This window comes from Parasteatoda tepidariorum, chromosome 8 (assembly GCF_043381705.1).
Source record: "Parasteatoda tepidariorum isolate YZ-2023 chromosome 8, CAS_Ptep_4.0, whole genome shotgun sequence".
Taxonomy (NCBI): Eukaryota; Metazoa; Arthropoda; class Arachnida; order Araneae; family Theridiidae; genus Parasteatoda; species Parasteatoda tepidariorum.
In genome coordinates this window covers 35,799,924-35,810,966 of record NC_092211.1, presented here as the reverse complement: position 1 = coordinate 35,810,966, position 11,043 = coordinate 35,799,924, and the positions used below count along the sequence as shown (strand labels likewise).

Sequence of the window (11,043 nt, the reverse complement as noted above, 5' to 3'; positions counted from 1 at the left end):
TATATATATATATATACACATCCCTGTTATCATTGTATTCAGCTTGAATAATTCAGTCCGTAAGTCATAATACGTTCTCAAAAGGTTTATTTAGAGGTAGGCTGGTGGCTAACAGTTCACATCCCCACTCCACAAGGGAGGGGGTGTCTTTAAAACTCCGGATGGTTCCGGCAGATCTTTTATGGAACACGTCATTCAGCAAGAGACATGCGAAAACAATCGCTCCTGGATTAAATACCAACAGACCTGCAGGTGAAAAGGCTCAGTCACTGCATAGTTTGTAACTCTACGCATCATCGATAATCATTTAATGCTTCCTAATATGGAAGTGAAAGAGGGACAAGATTCTAAAAATAACACCTCCTTTGAGATATAAATCTAATTATAATTCAATGGTATGTTTTCAGCCTTGAAGTCCCAAAATAGAATTTCTACACCTATTCTTTACCAACGACATTTTATGAAAACGAAAGAGTTTTAATGTTGTTATTAATACAAAAGTATTTATAATTTTTGTATTACATATATATACATTTGTTTAAATAATAAGAAATATATATGTAACATTAAAAGCCAAAAGACTTAGAACTAAAAAAACTGTTAAGTTAAACAAACTGTTGAAAATGAAAATCATAATCTTAAATTTGCTGATAACGCTACTACAGATTTTTTGTGTTAAATTTTTACCAAGAGTACAAATGTGTATTTTTTATAATTCATGTTACTTTTATATATTGTTGATATTACAAATTTTGCTCTTTTCATTTTATTTGTGTTTCTATCATGGGGAAGATTTTGCAAATAGAGATAATTTTTTTAAATTTTTTAATTGTAATTAAAAAATTTCGGGGTGGGGGTGTAACATAATTAAACTTTTTATGATATTCCTTTTCTGTAAATCCTTTTCAATATTTATTATTCAAAACGAAATGCTTTCTTACACTTTTAAATTCACATCCGGTTATTTAATCTATTTTTGGCTAAAGTATGCATTAATTGTAAGTAAGACATTTTTCCCTTTGCTCTTTGTGGGAATCGCGCCACCTATTTAATAAACCAATTACAATTACTAAGATTTCTTTTTTTCCCTAAAATGAAACATTTTACGCGTTTCCCTAACTTATATTGAGAAGCACAACATTTCGTGACCACTTTTATAGCTGTTCTTACTCAAATAATTAATAAATAAATTTTTTACTCTCGTTCCCTGCCTAAGACTTGTTTTAATCTCTCCACTAAGCAACGACGTTATACATACATACATATATATATATATATATATATATCCTATTTCATCTTTGAAATGAAACTCGCACGAAATTTTAAAATAACCTTCGAGATCATATTTGCCTAATTATAATTATTCAAATTCATCATATTTTCTTCATACTTTCATATTTTCTTTACCAAGGCATTGAACTCCATAATTATTTTTTTTTCATAGTGATTTCTGTTTCATCTTTAAAGCAATAAAACTCGCTTAAAATTTGAAAAATATCCTTCCAAATTATATTTCCTTTCATCTAAACATGTCTTCGTATTAATTTAGCTAAACACAACTCTTCCTTAAAGTTTTCTTTACCAAGGCATTGAACTCCATAATTATTAAGTATAAAACATTTTGTTTAATATTTATTTTCAGCCGAAAGTCCTTAGTCTTAATAATCAAAAATTCATGCATATTTTTGGTTTCATAAAAAAAAATTTTCATTAAATATGTATTTATAAAATGGAAGAATGTTGGAATCTCTTAAAACTTTCTATTCATTCAAAACTCATTACAACTCTGTTTCTAAATTGTTTTTCTTTTTTTAATTAAATGTAAAAGTCTCCTTTTATGTTGTTAATTGAAATAAAGACAACTTTTATTCATAATATAAGTTTATTTTTGAAGTTGTTAAAAATAGTTATCTATTATGTTTATAAATTCCTATAGAAAAATAATTTTAATTTAGGAAAGCAAAATTAAAAATTTTGTTCAATAATGCTGTTAACAAATATTTTTTTAGAAAATAACTGTTCATTATGCCATACATATGTCGTTTAATAAATTATATAACAATGTTCCAAAGCCTAAACATATGTGTATACATATAATATTCCAAATTCTCAAATGTCAATTGTAAAAATATATTCTTCATCTTGATTAATAAAGTACCACAATAATAAAATTTCGAGAGGACGAAATATTTCTAAAAAAGAACATTGAAACGGTGGCATAATTAAGTGAAGTATAGCTCGTGTGTTTTAGTGAAAACTGACAATTATGTGTTCAACCTGATTCCAATGAAAGGCTAGGCAAGTAGTGACGTAAATAACAACCCAGCGTTGCGGTGGAGTGGAGTGGCGTATGTGATTTGAGAGCACCCTTGCCAAAAAAAATAATAAATAAAGGAAAAGAAAATAACACTATGAATTAAAAAAAGTTTATGAATAAAATATATTTTTATTTTTAGTTCACTTTCTAAATAATAAAAAACCTTAACAAAACTTTGAATATAATAACTATAAAACAGTGAGTAATTTTCTACAATTATTAAAAAAAAAATCCTCACAATGTGGTAAGTGTATACAGTGTTTCAATTTAATACGTTAATTCTACTTTTTCATCGAAATAATTTTAATTTTCTTGAATTAAAATAGAATAAATTATTATAAATATCCGAATATCTCTTTACCAAGGTGTTTTGTTGCATAAATCTTATATGGTAAGCTTGAGATAAGGCGTACTTATAAATCTTGTAGGGAGAGCATCTAAATCTATGTCCACTACTGTCCGCAAGTAAAAGTTAGGTCATAGAAGGACAATTGCAAATTCTCAACCCCGTCCTTCAATTATCCATTGCCTGCAATAATAATTTGACGGAATAATGTGCCTTCAATGGTAAATAGATCTACTCCTACTTAAGTTATTGACAAAATATGAAAATTCTATTAATTTTGACATCATTATTGCATTAGAGTATATTTCCTCCTCTTATAACCCACATCTATTTAATTAACAATATGCATATTTTTAAGAAAAAAGGAATGCTTGTTATTTAAAATGAATTTGAAGAAGCCTTTTGACGTTATGACTAAGTACAATTTTACCAATGCCATAAAAATATTATTACAAAATTATTGTAGTCTAGTATTAAAGTATTACGTATCACTTTACAGCTTAATGAGAACCATCACTGCTATTAATGATTCTCTCTAAGTATTATTTCAAGGTTTTACTTAAAAAGAGATTTTAATTCTTATAAATTTTCTGACATAGATCTTTTTACTTAATTTTTATTCTTTAACCACCATTTAAGTTTATTAATTCCATTGTCGAATTCGTAACTTAAATTCAACATTAAATAAATTAACTAATTCTGTAATTAATGTTTTAACTTACGCCAACCGGACTGTGTACGAGTCAGGGAACTGGCCTTGAATCATAAAGGTTCTGGGTATGAATCCCGGACAAGGCATGGATTTTCTTTCATTCTCAATACTATCTGTCCTTACTGTAGGAGCAATGCTTGCCCCCCTAAAATGGTGCCCCTGAAAGAGTGGCCAACAAATCTGCCCTAATACGCCTGAATTGACGAAATGTCAACCCAGATTGGCATTGGAAAAAGAATATTTTAACTTATTTCATCTTCAGATTATTTATTTAAAGTTATGTATATATTGCTCCCATAAATTGCCCCCATGATATTTCATCCGTTTTGTCGATTCACTTAATTATTATTTCCGATGTTGAGAAATTAAGTTAAGTAACGTCTTTAAAAGGATCATTCTTTTAAATTAGCAATAATAATAATGTAAATTTTTCAATTACCAAAATCTGATCTGGAAACAAAATGGATCTCCATTTTTTTGTTAACTTGCCTCAATTATCTTTAATCATTTTTATTTAATGCTTTCTTTTAAAAAACGTATATGAAAAAAGAGTAATCAACCACAATAAAATAGTTACTTATATTACTAATTCACTGATAATTCTAATTATTATATGACGACAATGAAATATTCCATATTTTTACAGTCTCCTTAACTGTAAATTAGCCATTGAAATTTGCTCGTTTAGTTCAGAATGAAGCTAAATAAATCAATATGTAATTTCCTTAAAGAAAACAATGAAACATTTTTTTGTACTAGAGTTCAAATATCTAAACTTGGTTTAAATGTTGAACGAAATATCCAAAATATGATTTAATTGCAATTTTTGTTTTATGACAAAATACCAAACCTTTTTCTTATTATTAAATGTAAAACGTAATCAGCCTACACCCGAGCATTAGTTTTGCCCTGCAAAGCCCTTTAAATTCAAATTCACTATTTATTTCATTTTGTTTTCGCTAAACTTTCTTTTTAAAGCATATACTGTTTCTTAGGGAATATTTTTTTCCAACAACAACAAAAAAATAAAGAATGTTAAAATTGCAAGGAGGCGATCTACCTCTAAATCAGATTTTGTTTTTCCCTGTTCATATTGTGATTCAGCACACCTATTAGAGACTATATTGGTGTACCACCTGCTGTCAGGATGACGTCTTAAAAAAAAATTACTTACCTAAAATGAAAATAATAAAAATTCGTGCATTCTAATCCAAGTCGAAGTGATGGTGAGATTCGATAAACTGCGCATCCCTCGATCTTCAAGGTCCCGCCCCTTTTTTGACGTCACACACGCTGTTTGTTGCCAGATGAAAGTGGCCTTTTATCCAAAAACTAACCGCTCTCGACTTCACTGATTTTTGAGACAGTTTCGTTTGAGGAACGCTGTAGAGTTCTCGTCTGCGGAACAAGAATTTTTCTAAGCATCGTGTCATTTTAAAATCACGCTGGAGTCCTCACTGAAGAGATCGTCACTTGTCAGTGACATTATGTTGCAGTTTTTTATTGTGGTGAGAAAAAAATTTTAAACTTATTTTTGAAAATATACTTAACGATTATCAATTTAAAAAACGATTTTTACTGTAATCTTAATTGAAATGTGTCATTTTAAAATATTTTATTCATTTTTTTTCTTTATTTTGAAATTAAAATTTATACTAATTTGTGATTTGTAGAAACATTCTTCAATCATTTTGTTCTAAAAATTTCTCTTTCTTTATTAATATTTTTTAATAAAAATTACTATTTTAAAACATTTTGTTCTTTATTTTAAAAATAAAATTTCTTCTATTTTGATTAATATAATAGAATCTTAATCCTAAATCGCATAAAAATATGACAGATATTTATGAAACATATCTAATTTTTTAATATTGTTAAGTTTGCAGTGAAATCTATATTTTGTGCTGTGATAATTTAGTATTTCATGTTTTTCTGTGTTGACTATAGTTATTGGATGATTCCTTAATGTTTGCACCATTACAATGTAAGAAGTTAGTTCTTTTAAAATTTAAAGCTAATAGTTTAACTGTTTAAATACATTAAATGTTTAACATTAAATTACTTAAATCAGTTCAGTATACAACTTTTAACTATTTTATTATTTTAATTCTCAATTGTGTTTACAAATAATTTTATTATTAAAACTTAACTACATGAAGGTACACAGTTTTTTTTCTTTATTTATTATTTTAATCCTTTTTTAAATTGAAAAAGCTACCACATACAAATTTTAAAGCACTACTTAAAAATGAACTTCAGTAAATTTTCTAAGAAAAAAGTAGTTAAAAATGATTAATTAAATTACCATTAATTTCTGTGAAATACCAAATAAATAAATGTCGACAATCCTCTGTAAATGTCAGCAGCATTCTCAAAGCAGCTTTCATGTTTATCCAAAATATTTTAATACACAGAGAAATGTTGACATTCAGCATGACTAACATTTATTTTATGATAGTTAATTAATATACGTTATTCACGTAATATACGTATTATTTCTCTTCAAAATTGTATAATTTTATTGCTTGAATGAAGTTAAGAATTAATACATTTATTTTTGTATTTTGATAAAATGTTATTGAGCGAAAAAATAATTTAATAGGAAAATTCAAGAAAATGTTACATTAAAAAAAATATTTATCCTAAACTTGTGTACCTTACGAGATGTAAACAAAATTATAAATGAAACAAGCTTTGCTAATATATGTAAATATTTTTTTAATAAAGTAAAATATACTTTTGCGTATAAGGTGGTTACGAAAACAATTATATGTTTTCAAAACGGTAAGATTAAATTTATTTCGTTCATAAGATACCTTTTCCATTTTTAATGGTTTATACATTGCATTTTATATATTGAAGTTAGAAATCAAATGCTAAAAGTGTGCAAATTCCGATTTCGTTCGGAGAAAAAATATGTTGGTAAAATTACCGTGTTGTATGGTAATGACATTTCTGATTTTTTGAAAAAAAAATGGTTAATGATATCAAACAACTGTATTTAAACCATTTATTTGGCAATTTTTTCGTTCATATGGTAACGGTTTACAGGAAGTTCTGGTTCTTAAATATATTAGTTTTTATTACCACAAATTTAGTAAAAAACACAAGAGTGAAAAGTAAATTTAACAGAATAAATGGTTTTTATGCCTTGCCCTAAGATATCTTGATAAAATTTTCACATTTACCAAATTTTATAACAGGTAATAAAACCATATTTCTTGTTAATTTTATCAAAATCATAAGCAAATTGCTTCGTTAAAAATTATCGCGCTTTGCAATGCTCCTATAGAGCCAGAAACATGGTAAATTTTTATCACATTCTAGAAGTTTTCACCGTATATTTTTTTTCAGTGCGAAAACAATTATTTTATCTTCTGAAAAATTTTTTCAGCTAATAAAATTTCTTTTTTTACTTTTAAATATCTAAGCATTATTTTTGACAGTTTATGATGATAAGTAAAATGATAAGTACTTAATTTCGCTTAATCATTTTATGAATCAGTTAAACTTGAAAGTAATAAGACTTGAATTAATAAAACTTTATATGTAAATGTCACTCAGAAACTTCATTGATCATTTATCAGTTGTCATCTTCAATATTGATTATTCACAATTTGTATGAATTTCGTAACTCTCTACTCTGTTGTTATAAAAGAAAACAAAGAAACAAGATGAGTTGTAATTTTTTTACTTAAAGAAAGGCACGTGAATTTCTTTGCACGTTTAACCCCTTCACACTTATAATAAAAGTTTCATTATGCTTATTATATTTAATAGACGTTCTAAATCTCTAGTTACTCTTTTATAACTCAATAATTTAATTTATAATTACTCGAAGGTTTCTTTTTACTTCTGAATTATGCAATACAAGAAATAGTTATTAGGTGAAGCCTGCTATGCAACAGTTTTAGGACTTTTATGACAACTGAATATTGCTTAATCATTTTATAAATCAGTTAAACTTGAAAGTAATGATACTTGAATTAATGAAACTTCATATGTAAATGTGATCCAGAAACTTCATTGATCATTTATCAGTTGTCATCTTCAATATTGATTATTCACAATTTGTATGAATTTCGTAACTCTCTACTCTGTTGTTATAAAAGAAAACAAAGAAACAAGATGAGTTGTAATTTTTTAACTTATAGAAAGGCACGTGAATTTCTTTGCACGTGTAACCCCTTCACACTTGTAATAAAAGTTTCATTATGCTTATTATATTTAATAGACGTTTTAAATCTCTAGTTACTGTTATATAACTGTAATTTAATTCTCAAACGACTCGAAGGTTTCTTTTTACTTCTGAATTATGCATAGTTATTAGGTGAAACGTGTTATGCAACAGTTTTATGACTTCTTTCTCGGTTATTCATGGAACTGTAATTGTTTTTCCACTAAAACTTATTTTATGTCTTTCACTTTGAGTTAGACAAAAAGGGTTCTCGACTTTTTCAAAAATTTATTGTTAAGTAATTAAACAAGCATTGTATATTATTAAAGTTTTCCTTGTCAAGAACATGGCATTTATTTATGAAATCTTACATTGTTATTACTATAAATATTTTTAAATTTACTACTAAGTAAAAGTGTAAAAGAGTTTTTTGTTCTTTCATTTACATTTGTAATTGTAATTATGTAAACTGGTTGAAATATTATTTCATACCTTGAAGTTGCAGTGGTTTTTAGCTTTTCAATTTTTCATAAAATAAATTGCTCATTGAAGTTTATTTTATTTATTTATTTATTTATTTGGCAATCTCTGCCAAATTAGTTAGTAATAAAAAATATTTGAAAGATCATGTTTGAATTAAAAAATGTTCTAAATATCTTCATATGCATAAAATTGTTTATTGAAATTTAAAATCTTTGCCTCACTTCAATCTCTAAAAAATTCGTTACTAAATACCTTAAAATAAATTAGAATGTGATTCAATCATTGAAATAGCATATTTTTTAACCTATTTCTTATATGAATTGAAAACTATTTCTGCTCCTTTTCAGACTCTATAGAACTAGTTTATAATCTGAATATGTTTCTTATATTTTTTAATTATAATGTTTTAATTAAAAATATTTATAAATAAAAATATTTATAATTAAAAATATTTATAATTAAATATTTTTATAATAAAAAATATTTTTCGAGATAATATTATCAATTTAAGCAAAAGAAAATGCTTTAATACCATCGAGTATAGAGCAAAATTTTAAATAGAACTTCAATTTTTTTTTTTNTTTTTTTTTTTTTTTTTTTTTTTTTTTTTTTTTTTTTTTGAGATTTCAACGTTTTTAACTAACTTTGTGGTTAAATATTTATATGAAGTATTAGTTATATGCTTGTTTATGACACATCTTGATCCATTAGCGATGGCATTACTCTATACACGAAATTTAATTCATTTATAATAAATCCATCAATACTTGATTGTCTTATCAACTTAATGTTTAATCTTTGAGTTGAATTAAATAATGTTGTCTTTTAATACCAGGTGTATCAACACAAAAAAAAATTATAACAGAATTTCGAGAAGCAAATGCTTGATTTGAATTACTTTTGTTTTAAGCCTCTCATTCGAATTTAACTACTTGATTTTATTGTTATAAAAACACTCAAAATTATTAAATTATGATAATTTTTTGACAATGATAAAATATTTTATTCAAATATAACTTCACGAAAAATGAAAATTTTTAATTATTTTTTCATCTAATTTAATGACGATCGAAATTATTTCTTTTGAGTTATAAGCTATAAAAAAGACATACATCATTTTAAACTGTATAAATTCAAACAATAAAATCTTAATATTTTTAACCAATTGCACGCCTAATTTACCTTCAATACTTTTTCTTTAAAAAGAAAACTCCTACTCTTTTACCTGACCTTCAATATTTTCGATCGATAAAATAATCAATTTCCATAAGATTTTTATCGTTTGGGTTACTTGTAATTGTAGAAACTATCCATCGAGTATTTTTTTGTCTTTTCGTGACTTTCTATGTGCATTAAAAATGTAACAATTAGTTTATCGATAAAAGAAAACAGATCATGGCAGTAATAATACTATTTCAACCCTTATTTTCTTGAGGTACTTTCTTTCATAGTATCGTGACATATGTATATCTTCTATCCTTTGCGTGATTTATAAGCACATTTTATCACGAATCTATTTTCTTATTGCTTCCTTTAGCATGGAAATGTCAAAATCATTCTGTTCTCTAGTTGATGATTAGATAAGGTGTATTTTTTCGATTATAGGAATTTGCTGTTTAATGTCTTATACATTAAATCTCAAATCTTCGCCTTGACATTTAGAAATGACTCTATATAGTAATGTTAAAATAAGTTAATATAATCGTTTTAATTTTTTAGCATAGCATTATAATTATTTTGATGTATTTATTGGAAACGATCTGGGATCATCGTTAATGACGATCTAGAAACAATACTGGCACTAAAAATGCTTAAATCTTAAACTTTTTGTTAGCATCACGTTATCGATTTTTCACAAGAAATTGTATTTATTGTGAAAAATCGATTGCCCCTTCGAAATTAATAGTCGTTTATTTTTGGCGTGGTATGTTCTACATTAAATCAAAAAAATAAAATCTACACTGTAAAAAAGTCTGAATTATATTATGATAAAACTTCACCGTAAAATTCATTTAGGGTACCGTAAAATTCGTTTTTATTGGAACATGTTACGGACAAAAAATCTGATATACTGTAAATAATTTCACAGTAATAGTTACAGTAAAATCACTGTATCTATCTAATTAAACAAATATACTGTAAAAATTACAGTATATTAGGTACGATAAAAATGGATTTTATGGAATATGCACCCAAAGTGCCGGTACTTAATACCGTAATGTCATCTGTAATTTTTTCACAATGCAACTAAATAAAAAATTTATTTTCCATTGTTTTTTGTTTCCTTGTCTAATTGCTTACAGCTACTTGACAACAAAGTTAGCATCTGAAACACTTGTAGGGGATGGGGGAGAGAAGAACGAAATATATTTATAGCGACACAGTTTTCTTTATAACGTCTTCAGGGGGGAACAGAAGAGAAAGTTACGTGCACAAAAACATTTCTAGGTCAAAGCACGCTTCTTTTCCATACTTTTCTAAAGAAAGCTTATTCCCAGGTTTACACGCAATTTTTTTATGATAGTTACGTTCTACGAAGTGGCAACACCAAACCTATCTAATCAGTAGTTGACATTTCATCCTCGACTTACAACATAACGGTTTTCTTCCAAAGAAGGTCGTCTCTGACGTTCTTGAGATTTAAGTCTTCTGGGTGAAGACTTTTAATTCTTCTATTTTCTTCAGAATCTTTCTTTTCTTTCTTCCCCATCCTATTCAGCAAAAAATCGTTCTCACTGGAGTTTTTTTTACGAGGGGTGGATACGGAGAGAAAACGATCCTGCACCCCTCGCTATACCCTCTTAACCTATATTTTATATATTCCTTTATAATCGATCTAATATAAAAACTTTAAATGCTTTCCACTTTCCTACTGTGTTGAATCCTGGTTAAAGATATCATTGACCTATATTTAGTAGAGGAGGACGCTAAAATGGTAGATTTTACGGCCCCTTGTAAAATATTCAGTTTCTTTTTAAGCAAGTACTGATTTCTTATTTAAAGTGGGT

The 11,043-nt window shown here is 26.6% G+C and overlaps 1 protein-coding gene and 1 long non-coding RNA gene across 4 annotated transcripts in view; one reads left to right on the top strand and one right to left on the bottom strand.

Annotated features, from left to right (window-relative positions):
* Positions 1 to 4,822, bottom strand: part of LOC139426322 (uncharacterized) — a 53,627-nt gene extending 48,805 nt beyond the window's left edge. The window contains exon 1 of the long non-coding RNA XR_011637564.1: positions 4,550 to 4,822. This is a non-coding gene — a long non-coding RNA (uncharacterized lncRNA). The remainder of the gene's footprint in view (positions 1 to 4,549) is intronic.
* LOC107455989 (regulator of G-protein signaling 3) overlaps positions 1 to 11,043 on the top strand; it is a 174,545-nt gene that overhangs the window by 128,417 nt on the left and 35,085 nt on the right. The window lies entirely within an intron of this gene.